General features: G+C 44.1%; 1 protein-coding gene across 1 annotated transcript in view; it reads left to right on the top strand.

Annotated features, from left to right (window-relative positions):
• The first annotated feature begins 1531 nt into the window (after positions 1-1531).
• LOC118217383 (glucagon receptor-like) overlaps positions 1532-18306 on the top strand; it is a 45664-nt gene continuing 28889 nt past the window's right edge. Inside the window, exon 1 of the mRNA XM_035399340.1 lies at positions 1532-1885. The gene's annotated coding sequence lies outside the window, so the exon portion shown is untranslated. The remainder of the gene's footprint in view (positions 1886-18306) is intronic.

The following is an 18306-nucleotide window of genomic DNA, read 5'->3' on the forward strand; positions in this document are numbered from 1 at the left end:
AAGTGATAAATTCCTGTAACACTCAATTAATCTCATAATTCCAAGAGAAACTCCAACCCTGTTTACAAAAAAACAGAAGGACTCTTTGCATCCAAAAATGCAATATTTTTTTAAATACCCTTGCCACCTGCAAGGCATTGGTTAATGCTGGTTAAGCTGCTGCTTGAGGGTGGTGGCTGTCTGTAATTTGCTGGATGATCACTTATGACTTCAACACTGTTATTTTTTCAAACAGGAAACTATGAAACTGCATTTCCTTATTGTAATTTATTCTTACAATGTGGGGAGGGGGGGGGGGGGGGGGGGGGGTCCGTTGCCTGAGATGACGGCATCAGCGCTGGTGTGGATAATGTGACAGTTACAGGGCGTGTCTCAGTGATTAAAGCAAGCAGCCAGTCAGATGCGGGCCATAGATGGTGTCAGTAATGGAGTAATAGGCCAGGCAGGAAATGGTTAAATATAGTGTACGTACTCCTTCATGCTCAGCAATGCTTACTTTCTGTATGTCTTCTCCGGATTTAAAACCAAGTTATGGTTCGAGCACGCACCCCCTCACGCCCCCAAACCTCCGCCCTCCCCAAGCTGAGGAATAGTCTCCTTAGCTCTCACTGACACATTTTTACACGAGGGAGATGAAGCTGGACCTCCCAGCTGGCCTGGATTAACAGACTTGAGTACACACCAGTCCATCACACACACTTACAGACACACACTCTCTCTCACACACACACCCCTCCATCACTCACATACACTGTCTCCCTCTCACGCGCACGCACACACGTGCACCACCCCGCACGCTCTCTCATGCTCACATATGAAATGTAGTCGAGCATGGCCTTTGCTCGAGTAATCTGATTGTCTCCAGCAGGGAAAACAATTAACAATAGATGTTATGAAATTAAAAACACAAAAGCGACCTCGAATAAAAAAGATTTTATTGTACTAATAAAATTGCACATTTTATTAGCCATGTATCTATGTTTAGGCCACTCCCAACGTGTCTGACCGAATAAACGCCCGTTATATCTGAATTAAATCGAAACGTAAACAGTGTTTCCGAGGACAATGTGTTACAGGCCAAGAAAGGACAACGGGGTAAAATTAAACACGTCCACTCTGTGTAGTCTACGTTTATGTAACCCACTTCATAGCCAGCAACACATCTCCTCCCAACTGTATAGCCCTGACAAATTATATACAGGAAACGGCCTTTTGTTCTGATATCTGATTAACCGCACGCGCACCCATACTACCTGTTTTCACAGAAAAAATGTAATGACTAATTAAAATACCTTAACAGAATCAAACAAATCTTACATTGTTTGACCGATTCTGTTCATAATCTCTTATAAATTATAGAAAATAAATGTATCGGCAATTAAAAAATGATTTCGGGACTAGCCTACTCAGTTACCATGGTCAACACCGCAAAGACTGAATAAAACAAATGTACCAGTGTTACGTCAATATAAAAGATAAGGGAACGGTCGCGTAATAACAGGACCTATGCAGCGCTCTCCTGCTCGTCTGAGCGACCGCCGACCGGTACTGTGGAGTGACGTCACAGCTAAGCAATGGGTCGTTTGTCAGCGCCGAGCAACTCTCACTTCGGTTCAGTACCGAAATTGCTGGGGCCCTTTCACTCTTCCTCTCTCTGGGTATAAGAGATACATCCTTATAAAATAATAATTTTCGTTCACCATTTCACTTCTCCACACGAAAGTTGCGTAGACTAGCCTACCAGTTTTCTTTTTTTGACCACAGTTGGATTATGAGCGAAGTCTGAGTGGTACGGATATTACCTGCTTTTTTATGCCTGTCTGCAGAAGATGAACTGTTGCGGTTCGGATAATAGGAGACGAAAGCGGAGCTGCATGCCTTCAAGGTACTACTTTTTTAAATATTTCGTGTACGTCCATTTGTGCTCGTATACCAACGGACAATTTGGAAATATATCTGCTCTGTCCCCCAAACTTGAATGACACGTTTTAACTTTTACATTTTCCTTAAAGTTGGCACGGAGAGCAGCAGTGAGCCACTAATCTGGAAAATATTTCGCGTTGCTCTTCCTGATGTCATGAGAAGTTCGAGGTGAACCTTATTTATAACTGTCCCTGATGTAACTGGCGATTTCTGCAGTTATGTGTTTGTGCAGTTATATTAAAGTAAAGCGGGAGTTGCAAAAAAATACGATAGGAGGACACTAATATTTGTTTAGCTACCTTAATCAGGTCATTTTAAATCTGAGAAGCCAACTCCAATGATTGAGGTTTTCACACATTCATGTCACCTAGCCTATCCTCGGAGATGGCTGGTAATATTTCAGTTAAGCTCGTTCCCCGTTGCTCTGTTAACAGTCGTGCGTGTGTAGTTTACATTAATCGCAGTTAAATGACGAAACAGGGAAAACTGTTTAACTTAGATGTCCTTGTTCTGCGTCTCTCTCTCTCTCTCTCTCTCTCCCTCCCTCTCTTATTACTCCTAACTGCATGAAATAGGGCTATAAGTGTTGTGCGTTAATATATATAGTGCCACGTGACATGTATCAGAAAGTAAGTGTTATATCAATTATTGTTCAACGACCAAGGTGCTGGGGACACCCCGTGTGTATACTGGTTTTCGCTCCAACCACAGTTGCAATCTAATACTTTTAACAAGCTGTTAGTTTTCCTTAATTAGGTTCTTTTCATATTTAGATGGATTATTTATGCCAGGAATAGCTATGAATGCCATGGAAAATAGAAATCCCATTGGTACATTGTTATATTTGCAACCAATTACATTAAAAGATGTAACACGTTTGTTAACTGGTCAAATTAAAGGTTGAGGTGAATCAATTTAACGGAAAGCTGTTAAATTTAACATAATGTAGTTCCTTTTTCTTTGTGTTTGTCATTAACTAAAAGAACAAGCACAAAACCGTGCAGACCACGGTGCACCTGTACAAAGTGTCATGAGTAAAACTTGGCTAACTATATAGCTAACTAGCTAGCTATGGCATGTCCTCACCTCTGTAACGTTATTTGTTGTCCTCCATGTGTCCATACACTCCTGGGCAAAAAAAATAAAAATGGGCCAAGCCCAAAATGGATACATTTTAAGCTTTTAATGGCCTTAACAACAAATCACTGGTCAGGAAATTAGCAAGAATTAAACAAAGAGATAAAGTAACAGTATGGGATAGCTTTCCCCTTTGATTTCTTTAAATGTTTAAGCCTTGTGGGTAAACTTGAAGACAGCTTTTTACAGAAAGAAGAATCAATGTTGTTCCATTCAATGTTGATGGCTTCAAACAGTTGATGAGTAATTGGAAAATGTTTCCCGGTTAGTTTGTGTTCAATGTGAGACCAAATATTCTCTATAGGGTTCAAATCTGGACTCTGACCAGGCCAAAACATGAGCCTGATGGACTTGTTCCCAAGCCACTTTTTGGTGGTCTTTGCAGTGTGGGCAGGAGCATTGTCGTGTTGAAAAATAATTGTTCCTCTTTTGAAAACAACTTTTCAATTGTGGGAACCAAGCCTTTTTGCAATATTCTCCTGTATTCCAAAGCATTAATTGACTTTTCACAGTGAAGCAGCTCACCAATATCAGCAGCTGAAAAGGCTCCCCACACCATGACACCTCTTCCTCCATGCTTAACGGTAGAGATGCATTCACTATTGTATTTCTCTCCAGATCTTCAAAGACACCTCTCTGAAGCATCACCATGCAACTCAAACACAACTCTGCTGAACCACTCTGAATCAAACTTTCCATATTCTGCCAAAAACTTAATTCTGTCTTTGATGTTTTTCTGAGGCAACAATAGCTTTTTAACACATCTTCTAGACACAAAACCTGCATTAGATAACCTTCTGGTTATTGTTCTTCTCGAAAGAGTCTTGTTTTCTGAGGTCTTGAATTCTGCTGACAGTTTTTGTAGGCTTTTTTTCCTGTCTTTGAGATCTGTAAATTTCAGCAGGTGGTCATCCCTGCATGATGAGGCTTTGGGCCTTCCAGATCCTTTCTTTCTGGCAACATTATCTGTTGTTTTAAAGCGTTGACCTATTCTCTTAATAGCTGATAGAGAAATAGGAATTTCCTGTGCCCCTAGGGTCTTGTAAATTTCAGAATAGCTACAGTTGGCCTGATGAAGACCAGCTATGCGGTTTCTGACAGCAACCCCTGCATGATATTTTGCTTTTTTTGGAGCAGATTTTCTCGCTCCTTTAATGTGGGACTCACAACACTGCATACTGTAGATCTCTCTCTGCTCTATCAATCCTGGTTCCATTTATGAGCTTGATATCAGGCCCTTGATGGGCTGCATCAGGTGTGGCAGATAACCAAATAATGACTAATCTTTTAAGAAAAAGATGTACCCAGGAGTGTACATCTGTATCGGTGGTACGCGTAGGTTAACTATAGTAGGTGAAACGCTAACATTTTAGGGTTAGCTAAAGTAAGTTTTATGAGCCACGCTTTACCAATTAGAAGCTAATTGATTCAATGCAGTCTTAATTTTGTTCAGACAGGCTAAATAATTTTGGTACGTTTTTTAATGAAATTATTTGCAATAGCACAATGACCACAATTTACACATTGGATGTTTATTGTACATGGCATACATAGCTGTTTCTGACATAGCGTGGTTTAAGAGGGCGAATAATCCCTCTAAATATGAAAAGATCCAAAAAAAAAAAAAAATTTATTAACATTTTGTTAAAAGTCTGCAACTGCAAGTATGGTTAGAACGAAAATCAACAGGGACTCCCCAGGACCGAGTTTGGGGATTACTGGCCTAATTGAATCTTGGGCTTCAAGCACTGCCAGTTTGCCAGTAGTTGGGATTTCTGCGTGGAACTAAAGCACAAATACCGAGTGCATTACCCTTCTATGTGTTTTACTGACGCGGATTACACTGTCTGGATTTATGCTTAGACTGTAGCGCGTGCAAGAGCGCACGAGAGGAGCTGCACTCTTTGCGGTGGCAATACAATAAATTAGAATTAAACCTCCCACATAATATATTTGGTTTGAACGTTTAACTTTACTATACCAGTTATAATATTTTTTACTTTCGTATTCACTGTGGTAATTGAAAAGGCTATTGTCACACTTATGTGGGGGATATAATACAAAGGAAATGATACAAAAGAAAAAGAAACGTGACATTTTTACGCCAGAATACAATGACGAAAGCAATTTTGTACTTGTACAAAATTGTATCTTCTACCTGTAATAAATACAGTAAAATCAGTTAGATACCCATTGCATTTTATGTCAAGGTCTCTTTAACCAGTAATTAAACGGTTCTACCTTCAAAACATCAATTCGTTATTTTGAGGTACCTTCTAGTCATATGAAATAAGGATTTACATTGCCCATGTTTAATAATCCCACATATATTAAGAACGCTCATTGAACATCACTTTATGCTGTTAAAGTATTTAGATTTATGTTACAGTTCTTTTCCTTAAGTAAAGTTGCCGACGACAACTATCATTATTATTATTATTATTATTATTATTATTATTATTATTATTATTATTATTATACATACATACATTTTGAATAGGTTAAACTTATTTTAGGCCAACAAGAAATAGGGTTAATAGTCAGAATCACTGGAGATAGGATAACGGATATCGAGGTCTTTCAGCGGGCTTTCCTTTCTGATTTCCGCAATTTTGTAACACATAAAAGTAGGACATGACAAGAACTTGGGCTGCTACAATGAAAGGTCAACAAAACTCCACGGTATAACTTGCATTCTCGGAGCGTACGTTCCGTGTGGTCTCAACCGCAGTAGCTGTGTGAGAAAAACCGTTCGTCATTTTCAAAACTAAAACGTCAGCTGGATAAACCCTTAGCGGCGCACGGCGCTCTGAACAGCACGCCCTCAGCGTTCCTCAGCACGCTCCACGACTGCTAATCTGGTCAGAGCAGTTACAGCCTTACGTTTCCGCTCCACGCCATAAAACGCAGCAGCTGTTGCAATTAAGGCAAGCCACATGCATCAGCGTTAAGCAGCTGGATTGCACATTTGTTGCATTGCCGGTATAAACCGCCAGTGGTTCTCTGACTCGGTACTGGGAAACTTCTGTGTGTCCTGGTTTTTGCAACCTCCAACTTCTTGATCAAATACTGTTTTTTTAAGTTTAAAATGTATTTTATGATTGTTCCCCATTAACCTCAGCATATAATGTCGGTTAATTTGATATCGCCGGTCCCACCCAAATTTTTGAATGTCCGACTTGCGACCTATGTACAAGCGTGTTCATACACTGCCCCTGCTGCCGGTTTGGGAGAGTGAAGGCAATCTGCGGTCTCCTCCGAAGCTCGAGCGTGGCAACGAGATGCTTCCCCACGTTTCCTCGCAATAGAGGCGAAGATCTGTAACAAATATGGTGTTGTGCCACTTGTGGAAGGAAAAATTGATTATTTGTTTGTTTTGTTGACATTTGCAAATGCTGCTTTAACAAAGAGCAGCTCGGGCTGGAAACTTTCCCGAAAGGGAAAGGCAATTTGTTGATTGGCAAAGGCTGCCGTAACATTGGGGTGACCGGTTCCTTGTATTTTGGTTTGGTTGTTTTCTAACCGTACACCTTTCACTGTACGCCTACACATCCTGTAACACATTCTTACAAGCTGAAGGTTTACTGGGGCATTCCAGGTAAACCTGAGCCTCTCCAGGGTAAACAGTGGAGTATCACCCGAGACTGGTACACAAACAGCCACTCCAAAAAAAAAAAAAGAAAAAACATTGAGCTGTTTTTTTTTACTGCTTGACAGGAAATAGTTTCTGATGAAGTCATTGAGAAGCACGTTGCGCAATCAATATGTGTTCCGGTGAGATTGAAAATTGTGCCGCTCTTTTAACTGTGGAAAATTTTAGCTTCAGGAATGTGGTGACCTTGCCGTAAGAAATGATTGGTTTAATCATCATTATGTTTATGGTTGGATTTGCAGAATGGGTTTTTAAAGATTAACATCACGCTCACCCGACTTCAAATTGCTGAAGAAATCTTGGTGCGCTCATTTGGAATAAACTATTCAAAATGAATAAAGCAGTTTGCAATCAAAGATAAATGTAATGGTGTTTTAGTTTAATGTTAAAAAAAATTATTAAGCACAAAGAAATAAACAATTTTGACACGCAGACTTTTTTGTTAGTGCCAAACCTCACTAATGCTCTTGTGGCTGAATGGAAGCGAATCCCTGCAGCCGTGTTCCAAAATTTACTGGAAAGCCTTCCCAGAAGAGTGGAGGCTGTTACAGCAGCAGATAGTGTTCCAACTCCAATGTAATACCATAGTCTTGGAATGAGATGTTCAACAAGTACATACCCTTTTATTTACCCAGGGTAGGTTCACTGAGCACGGATGCTCTTTGTGATGTTCGGATGTCCACATACTTTTGGGAGCGTAGTGTATAACTTTCTTGCTCAGTACTTTTGGCAACATATCCCAGCATCTTGTTTGCCTTTTTAACTGCTACAGTGCAGTGCCTAGAACCTGAAAGGCTTTGATCTGCTATTACTCCAAAGTCTCCAATGTTTTCAAATTGAGTACATTCAAGCTGCAGGTTTGGAGAGCCCTTAGATAGACCCAGTTTGGGGGGGGGGGGGGGGGGGGGGGGGGGGGGGGGGGGGGGGGGGGGGGGGGGGGGGCGGGGCGGGGTTGTGTGTTCCAGACTTGTGGTTGGATCGTGGGAGCATGGGGCCATTGCCTACAGGACCCCCCAGCAGTGGGGGACAGGAAGTTGGGTCCAGAAGACTCGCGGAGGTCTGTTGGGGACGTGCCGTGACGTCTGGAGGGCTGGCCTGGGGTCAGCTGCGTGAGACTAACCAGACACTCCGAGAATGTGCACATTCATATTATCAGCACGATTCGTATGGACGGGGAGAGCAGGCTCTCTCATTAGTATCCACAACTTCCTCGCCTTTTTTATTGTCTCTACTTCAGACAGCCCCTCCCCTCCAATCTCCTATTATAGGTCACAGTTTTCCTTTGTTAACCTGACAGGCCTACATTTGTGTTGCCAGAGTGTACTCTGTAATATCAGACAATAACAGCAATAGCGATATAATATCGCAAAAGTACTAGAACCATAGAAACCATTGATTTACAATGATATTGCTAAATGCATGTAAACAATGATGTGAAATCAAAAGCTGTCATTACGAGAGCATTATCTTCCTTCACTTTCCCCATTGCTGTCTTTGTCTCTGTTCTCTGTCATTCACTCGCCCTCGCTCTCTCCTCCCTCTCTCTCAGTGTTGAGTGTAAACTGAGAGAGGTGGAGCTCTCAGGGAAGTGCTGAACACCTCTTGTTTCTTGGCCGAAGCCCGTATGTATCTCATGGTGAACGTTATACATATCTTACTGGAGAAGGACACGTCTCAAATGAAGGGCTACTTCTCTCTCTCATCCCTCTCTCTTTCTCTTACCTTCTTTTTTCCTCCCACCTTTCTTTGTAATCTCCCACTTTTTCATTCGCAGTAATACATCTCCTTTTATTCTTTCTTTACTTTTCTTTCTCGTCTCAGTTTTCTTTTGACCCGAGTCCCCTTCCTTTCTCTCCACGTCTTCTTATCTTCTCCGTTCTGCCGCCCTCTCATATCTTCCCACTCTCTGCGCTCTCATGTCTGTTCTCTTAATCCTCTTCCACCATCACTCTTTCCTGCAGTGATCTCTGCAGAGCAAACCACAGCGCAGTCTTTCTCTTCTTTTTTGTGTGTGTGCGTGCGTGTGTGCATGTGCGCGTGTGTGTGTGTGTGTGCGTGTGTTTGTGTGTGTGTGCATGTGCGTGCGTGTGTGTGTGTGTGCATGTGTGCGTGTGTGCATGAGTGTGTGTGAGAGAGAGAGAGAGAGAGAGGGAGGCGAACTGATACTGGTGTACAGAGAGGTCAGTGAGCAGAGGCTCGGGATGTGATGAGATCAATGCAAAGATACCGTGTTCCTGTGTAAGGCTGGGTTATCTTTCATTTTGAAATAACTTGCATACAAAAAAAAAAAAAAACAAAAAAAAAACCCCCGTACCCCGAGGCCTCAAACCATGCTAGTTCCGGCTTCTTGTGTTTAGCCCACCGAGGTAAGGGAAGTGTCAGATCCACCCACATCCCTTTCAAGACTGAGAGGTTTAGTGGGCGGGGCTTCTCTGAAGCCAGCGGGGCTGTCAATCAGAGAGTTCGCAGCATTGCATTCTACCGGTACGTAGAACACAACGTATCTTCAACACTGTTAGCATGATGTTATTATTATGTACCTGGTTAGAAATCAGGGGTAGCGAACGCTGATCTGTGGAGAGCCACAGGGTTATGCCAGTCTTTTTTGCCCAACCTAAAATCATTTTGTTATCTGCTGCTTTAATACAGAAATTTATGTAAATTCATCTCTGACAAAAAAAAAAAACAAACAAAAAAAGTCAGCAAGTACTGTTGTTATTTTTGAGCACCTACACTCCAAAAGTTGAGCACCAAGCAGAATTTAAAAAAACTAGCAGAACCCTGGTGTGGGCCACCCCACTTAAAAATAGTATATTTTAGACTGATTGACCAATTCCATTATCCACATTTGGAGTGTTTGTAGTGTTGAGAGCAGTGGGCGAGTCAACTAAGCAACCAATGTAGTGCAGTCGAGCTTGGGACCCGTGTATGGGCGTCTTGGTGTATCGACGCATCATTGTGCCGTATATTGTCTATAAAAGGAAAGAAGTTAACAGGGCGCGTTGTTTTCCTCAGAGCAAACCCGAAGCGATCTGAAGTGAAAATGGTGTCTCTCAGCTTAGCGAGAGGGCGACTTTGCCTCCTCTGTGTGAAACGCGGCTGCCAAATGACCTCTCTGTTGTCGGCTTGTTTTAATCTCCGTGTGGCCTCTGTGAGACGGAGAGGATCACAGCGCCCGCTGCTGCGTTTCTGCGTGTGTGTGTGTGTGTGTGTGTGTGTGTGTGTGTGTGTGTGTGTGTGTGTGTGTGTGCGTGTGCGTGCCTGCCTGTGCGTGCGTGCATGTGTGCGTGCCTGTGCGTGTGCGTGTGTGTGTGTGTGCGTGCCTGTGCATGTGTGTGCGCGTGCCTGTCCGTGTGTGTGTGCGTGCCTGTGCGTGTGTGTGTGTGTGTGTGCGTGCCTGTGTGTGTGTGTGCGTGCCTGTGCGTGTGCATGTGTGTGTGCGTGCCTGTGCATGTGTGTGTGCGTGCCGGTGTGTGTGGGTGCGCATGTGGCTGTATGCGTGTGTGCATGTGTGTGAGTATGTGTGTGTGTGTGTGTGTGTGTGTGTGTGTATGTGTGCGTGCATTTGCGTTGTGTTTGTGTGCGTGCATTTGCGTTGTGTTTGTGTGACTCACATAATGTTTTGGATCATTTTCCATATCAGTCGCTATTCCTCTAGCAGTACCAGGCCTTGTGCACCATTCGTTAGAAATCGCCTCCGTTTCAGAGATAAACTGGGGCCTGTGTTTCACTGCGGTGTGGAGGAAGCCAGGTGTTTTGGGCACTGTGCTGAGCGGAATCGATGAAGTGGCCCATGCTTGAATCGCCTGCTGTCACTCAAGTTGTCATTGCCGTTGAGTATTTACCCTTATCTCATAGTCCTGGAGGAACGGATAGATGAAAGAAAAAGATAGATAAAGTTAAAGCGTGGGATGAGCTTGCTGTGGGAATGTGAACTCTGGAGTTCTCATTTCTGCAGCATGAAATCAAATTAATGATTAATATTGTCAATATAATGTCAATATTGATTTCCCTTCCCAACATAGGTCAGTTTATCAGAGTTCACTGGTAAGCTTCTAAGCCTGCTGTACTACTGTGGATGGGGCCAAGTCATATACTCCCAGAGGAGGGCTCGCTGGCAGATTTTAGAAAATGTTTACGGTCGAATGATCTCTCTCCCCTTTTCTCTGTACTCTCTCCTTGCTGCTCCCCCCCCCCCCCCCCCCTGGGGTACGTGGGGACACATTTGTCAAACCAAAAAATGGTTTCCAACAGTGATTACATCGTATTGGTGTGCTTGAATCACGTAGCTGAAGTGAATCCCATTTTCCGGGTGGGTCCATTTTTGGGTGTCAAACCGATAAGGTAGAAATGCGCAAACTGGAAGGCAAGACTCAATTGTTGTAGAGGAGGCGAAGGAGAGGGGTTGCTTGTTACATGTATATCATTTGTAAATGTTTGAAGGTAATACTAGTTTGCCTGGAAATTTTAGGGGTGCATTTGAACAAACAAGTTTCGCCTTTATGTGGACTAATCAGGAAAAGCACACAATGTTTGAGGGAGCATTTTATTTCTGTGTAGTGTTGAAGGGTCATTTTGGTGTCCATGGTGATGGAGAGGGGGAGAGAGGAAGAGGAGTATGTTGAGCGATCACTGTCCCGACCCAACCCCTTGCTGGACAGTCCATGGTGCTTTGGGTCAAACCCATGTCTCTGGCTCCATGCACGCACACACACAGGAACTAAGTATAGCACCCTATATAAATAACCTGCTGCTTCGCATTCCTGCTGGGCAGATGCTGTAGGGATGATAAGGGAGAAATGCTGCCAAGCACCCTTACACTGCGCACACACACACACACACACACACACACAGGCATGCATGCACACACGCACGCATGCACGCACACACACACACACACACACACACGCACAAGCACACAAGCACACACAGGCAAACATGTGCAAAACTGCTATACACATACAAATTCACATGTGAAAGTATGCGCACGTACCCACATGCAGTCACAGGATCGATCATATCACCCTCTGCTTCCCTTATCAAGATCATGTATCACAATTTTACCATGGTAATTTATTGCTGTTCTTTCTATCGTGAATTAAATTTTTTTTTTTTTTTTTTTTTGCTGGTACCATGATTGATTGTTACAGTGCTGGAGTCAACATCTGGCTTTTTTATCTTAAGATTTTTGAGAAAGCATTCCGTTCTAGTTCAGGTTTGTGATGGATGGGCGGGTGGAGTCTTCAAAGAATTGCTGAACGTGAAGGTGTAACTGACATTGCTCTTTGCTGATGAGGGTTGAAGTATGGTTCATAGGTCAGGAGGTCACAGGGAGATGGCTCAGAACTGCACAGAACTGTGATTTATAATGTCATTCACTCATCCATACATCATTTCCTTCATTAACTCAATCTCCCAATCATTCATTTAATCAGTCAGTCATCATATTTAAATGGAAAAAGTCAAAGTTAAATTGCTAGTAAATCAGGACCAGGATCGACCATTCAGTCTAATTATACAGTATGTAGTTTTTTTTAGAAGACATTGAGTTGTATTACAGCAATGCCATTCAATGGGTCAAATCCCCCTGTTCACTTCCTTCATAATTAAGAAACAGCCCTTGCTAATATCAAGCAGGAAGCTTGTTGATATTTGTATGCGTGACAAAATGCTAATTGTTCATTTTCCGCTTGACCACTTAGAGCCCATTTACAGTGTTATGGTGGGTAAAAGAGTGGTTTTTATATCATATAAATATATGGGGGAATTTTGGATATTGAAAAATGTGAAATAATTTAAACTGGACATCCCTCCTGCAATGTCATCGCCACCAACCGGTTTTAATAATTGGCAGCGTCATGGCGACGTCACTATTGCTGACCCTATCAGACACGTATGTTGAAGTTTCTCTTGGCAACGCTGTCTGAGCGTGAACTTGATGACCCGTTGGCGGGCGGGCGCGCGCTCTGTGGGCGCGTGCGCACGCTCGTGTGGCAGGCGCCGTTTGTCTGCGGTAAAGAGCCCGTTCAACACCGATTGAATTCACATCGATTCGGCCGCTCCACCGGCCTCGGCTTTATAGCCGATTAGCTCTCCTTCCTGACACGTTTGGCATTTAATGGGATTAGCGGCAAGTTTATTAAATAACCCCCACCCCCCACACACACACACGCACACACACACACGCACGCACACACACACACACACACACACACACACACCACACACACCACACACACCACACACGCGTGCGCGCGCGCGCTTTGCCCGCCCCACATCCCCTTAATTATCGGAAATCTCCCGAAGCTCTGTGCTTCGCCCTCCCAAGGAAAGAAAAAAAAAAAAGCGTAATTGCCTGCGTGCGTTTGCCTGAACGGTGGCGGGTGCTAAAACCGCTATAGCCTCTCTCTCTCTCTCTCTCTCTCTCTCGTCTGGGTAACAGGGAGGTGTTTCCTTCATTAATGAGAGGTCTGAGAGTGGAGGATAAACCTGGAAGAGCTGGATTGATCTGAGGTCTGGGGGGGAGATTGGGGACTTGTTACATCACCGGCATATAGCAGACTCTCCTAGCCAAGATGCTGACTTACACAACATTCTACATTGCATCCATTTATACGGCTGGATATAGACTGAATCCATGCAGGTTAAGTACCTTACTCAAGGGTACAACGACTGTGTTCTACCTGGGAATCGAACCTGTAACCTTTAGGTTACCAGACCAACTCCTTACCCATTATACTACACTGCCCCCCCTGACTTGTGACCACAAACGATCTGTGCATCCTATGTGTAGTGTGTGTGTACTGTCACATCTGGGCACTGTAGTCAAATTTCACTGGATGGATTGCAGTGGAAGACCACTGCGGCAGGTCTTTCTAGGAGTTAGTGTCTGATCCCATTCATCCCAGTGCTTTTCCACTTTGCTTGTTTGAAGATGCTTTTCCCTTGGAAGTGCATGGAAGTGATGATTTGCATTCGGTCCCTATTGTGGAACAGGAGTACCACATGGTTCAGCCCTAGGACCTGCTCCAGGTGTGAAACAGAAAGTACCGTACGCCCTCGTCCCCCGCTGCAGGGTAAAAATGTAACGATTAAAGGACACTTGGGTCACACAGAAAATAGCCCTCCCCCCAATAGTGTTTAAAGGTCCTTCAACTTCCTAAACCCTGCCCCAACCCCTGATCCGTGATTTTACTGCATCTAGTGAACTAGTGTGACTGCCTGCACCTTACAAACTGTGAGGCTAATGAAACTGACAAGTCGGCGGGGGGGGGTTTGCCTTTGCCAAGCGGAGAGCAATTTGTTTCTGCCCCACGGCAAGAAAGGCAAGGCAGCAGCCGTCTGAGAGCAGCTGGACAAAATGGTGTATAAACAGATTACACACAGAAAAAACAACACGGATCTGCACAAATAGGGTAAAAAAAGTTTCTCAGAATCTTTGTTTGCCAGAGAGAGCTCTGGGAAATTGGTGACATTTTTCAGACTTGTTTGACCTTAGTCTCTTAAATCAAATGTAAATCAAATCAAATTTTATTTGTATAGCGTATTTTACAGCAGTTGTCACAATACGCTTTACGGACAACCCTGGCCTAAACCCCCACAGGAGCAAGCCTAAGGCAACAGTGGCAAGGAAATACTCCCTGTGGCAGATGGGAAGAAACCTTGGAAGGAACCAGGCTCAAGGGGGAAACCCATCCTCCTCTGGTCGGCTCAGGGTGCCGACTGGTGACCAGCATGTCAGCCAGTTTCATAAGATATGTGGCTCAGATGATGGGTGGTGCTGGGTGGCGGTGATGGGGAACAGCAGGTAGCGACAGATGTGGGCAGGGTGGAGGCAATGACGAAGGAGGGGCTGGACCGCAGAGGTGGGGGAGACCAGACGACTCTCGAAGCACTCTCGAGGGTTGGGGCAAGAGCCCCGCCAGCAGCGTGGGGAAGAGGGTAGAAAGGCAATTAGGGAATTTGCATTATAGCAGACAGTGAGTAAGGTGGCAGTGGTATGTATGGGGGGACCCCGCCAGGAGTAGAATATGGCTGCATATCTACTAGGACAGGGATGGAGAGCCCATGCAGTCATGAGGGGTAGACAACCATACCCGCCTATCAAGAGCCAACCCATGTAAAGTCGGGTCACAGCTGATTGACAGGTGACAGTAAGGAAAGGATTGCCACCTACAAAGCTCTATGACTACAGGCTTCTCGCATCCTGTCTCCAGACTACAACTGATAGTAAGCCTGAGCATAGAGGTGCGTTTTTAATCTTGATTTAAATATTGAGACTGTGTCTGACTCCTTTATAAATTTTGGAAGCTGGTTCCACAGTAGTGGGGCCCTGTAGGAGAAAGCCCTACCACCTTTTAGGTTTTTGTAAATTCTTGGGACTACCAAGTAGCCTGCGTCTTGGGATCGGAGTGACCTTGTGGGCTTATAAGGTAGGAGCAGGTTAAATATGTACACAGGTGCACATCCATGCAAAGCTTTAAAAGTCAGGAATAAAACCTTGAAGTCTATCCTATGCTTAATGGGTAGCCAGTGAAGCGACGCTAGTACTGGTGTAATGTGGTCATACTTCTTAGTTCTGGTCAACATACGAGCAGCTGCATTCTGCACAAGCTGGAGACTCTTTAACGAGTTATTAGGGCAGCCAGAAAGCAGGGCGTTACAGTAATCTAACCTAGACGTAACAAATGCATGGATCAATTTTTCAGCATCCCCGACTGACAGGAAATGTCTAATTTTAGCTATGTTGCGCAGCTGAAAGAAGGCAATTCTGGATATGTTTTTTATATGGGTGTCAGGATCAGGATCAATGGTGACACCAAGGTTTTTAACGACCATATTAGGTTTAGCCAAACAACTATCACAGTTTAAGGTGAGAGTAGATAATTTCTCCCTTAATATTTTGGGACCTAAAACCAACATTTCAGTCTTGTCTGAATTTAGGAGCAGAAAATTTGAAAGCATCCAAACCTTGATATCTACAATACAGGCCTCTAACCGTGAAAGCGGCAGTGCTTCGCCAGGTTTCATTAAAATATAAATCTGGGTATCGTCCGCATAACAGTGGAACTCTACGCCATGTGCCCGGATAATATTGCCAAGTGGTAGCATATATAGCGAGAAGAGTACTGGTTCTAGTACTGATCCTTGTGGAATGCCGTATTTCATTATTGAGGAGCTGGACTCTTCTTCTTTTAATTTGACAAACTGTTTCCTGTCACATAGGTATGATCCAAACCATGCGAGTGCCTGTCCATGAAGTCCAACACAGGCCTGGAGTCTGTCCAGTAGAATTCCATGATCAATTGTGTCAAAAGCTGCACTCAGGTCGAGGAGCACAAGAACCGACACAGAGTTACGGTCGACTGACAGTAGTAAATCATTTGTAACCTTGATAAGTGCGGTTTCTCTGCTGTGGTGGGGTCTAAACCCAGATTGGAATACTTCATGGATACCGTTAGAGCTAAGGTATGCACTTAGTTGCTTAGCAACAGTTTTCTGCAATAATTTTGATAGAAATGGAAGGTTTGAAATAGGTCTATAATTTTCCAATTCATCAGGTTCTAGGTTTGGTTTAGCCTTGTGTCTTAGCCTTGTGTTTCTTGTGTGACTTGGGTGTTAGTTCGACAGAGTGCACAGTGTGTGTGTGTGTGTGTGTGTGCATGTGTGTGGGTAGGTGTGTTTTTCTGTGTGGAGATAAGGTGCAATTCAGCACAATCTTGATTAGAGTGGTGCAGTTTGAGATTGCTGTAAAATAAAATGCGATGTGATATGATGTGGTAGAGAGGAAGCTAATCAGGGTCAAAATGTAAAATGGTAAAAAGTTATACTTTGCTGGGAAAACCCCAGATTTGAGGTCAGCGGCTGTTCTTTGATTGGCTGCAGTGACGGTTGCAGAACATGCAGCGTTAGTGCTTATTCAGAGACGCTTAGCGCAGCGTTAGCGCTGATTCAGAGACGCTTAGCGTAGCGTTAGCGCTGATTCAGAGATGCTTAGCACGACGTTAGCGCCGATTCAGAGATGCTTAGCGTGACGTTAGCGCTGATTCAGAGACGCTTAGCGCGACGTTAGCGCTGATTCAGAGACGCTTAGCGCGACGTTAGCGCTGATTCAGAGATGCTTAGCGCGACGTTAGCGCTTATTCAGAGACGCTTAGCGCGGCGTTAGCGCTTAGCGTGGCTTTAGTGCTGATTCAGAGACGCTTATCGCTGATTCAGAGACGCTTAGCACGACGTTAGCGCCGATTCAGAGATGCTTAGCGTGACGTTAGCGCTGATTCAGAGACGCTTAGCGCGACGTTAGCGCCGATTCAGAGACGCTTAGCGCAGCGTTAGCGCTGATTCAGAGACGCTTAGCGCGACGTTAGCGCTGATTCAGAGATGCTTAGCGCGACGTTAGCGCTGATTCAGAGACGCTTAGCGCGGCGTTAGCGCTTAGCGTGGCTTTAGTGCTGATTCAGAGACGCTTATCGCTGATTCAGAGACGCTTATCGCAGCATTAGCGCTGATTCAGAGACGCTTATCGCAGCATTAGCGCTGATTCAGAGACACTTAGGGCAGCGTTAGCGCTGATTGAGAGACGCTTAGCGCAGCGTTAGCGCTGATTGAGAGACGCTTAGCGCGGCGTTAGCGCTTAGCGCAGCGTTAGCGTCAGCAGCCCTGATCTCACTCAGCTGCTGCTGACAGAAGACAGGCGATATGTGCAAAGACTGCAAAAGGGCCCGGAGAAAGGCTGATAGATACAGAGAGATAGAGAGAGATGAACAGATGGAAACAGACAAATGGCAAAAGAACTGTGACGGAGGCAGAGAGGGGATGGAGAGGCCGACAGTGATGAAGTGAAAGAGACGGAGTGTAAAACGTTTTTGGGTTTTTAATCAAATCCTTCCTTCTGATAACTGGTGGAATTCCTTCAGGGTAAGAACTGATTAATTAACGTTTTTTGTCCTTTTGAAAAATCAACTGCTTGTGAAATTAATTTTGAAATCAATTTTTTTAGAGCTCAATGTCAATGGGTGATATTTAAAACTAAAGCGTTTAAAATATATGTGCCAGATATGCAATAAGCGGGCGGTAATCGGGAAGAGGATAAATACTTTTTCACGGCACTGTAGTATACTGTGGGCCCCAGGGAGCAGGAGGCTCTGTCCTTGGGGGATTGAAAGAAAAAGGTATTGCAGCATTCCAGCGGAAAATTCTGGAAAATTGTTGCCACTCTTCCTGAGCTTATACTGTATATTCTCCCCGTGTGCTGTTCTGCGGATGGTCACACATCTCTGACTCGAGGAAAACAGGAGAAACAGGAAGTCTGAAGCGATTTTATTACATTTGCGGGTGAAATTTACCAGGCTGTTTGGAGGGAATTGCAAGTGGCTCGGGCTTCAGCTCTTTCCTTAATGACACGACACAGAGGTAATGGCCCTATGCACACTCAACATTTGTCCTTAGCTTACAAATAAATGCAGGCATTGAATTTGATTGCTGAAAGAAAAAGAAAAAAAACAACAATTCTTGCTTTTAATTGTTAGTCAAGTTAAGGACAAATGTTGACTTGTTCCCAACGTGTATAACGGTGTGTGTACACCTTTTGTCCT

Source organism: Anguilla anguilla, chromosome 17 (genome assembly GCF_013347855.1).
Source record: "Anguilla anguilla isolate fAngAng1 chromosome 17, fAngAng1.pri, whole genome shotgun sequence".
Lineage (NCBI taxonomy): Eukaryota > Metazoa > Chordata > Actinopteri > Anguilliformes > Anguillidae > Anguilla > Anguilla anguilla.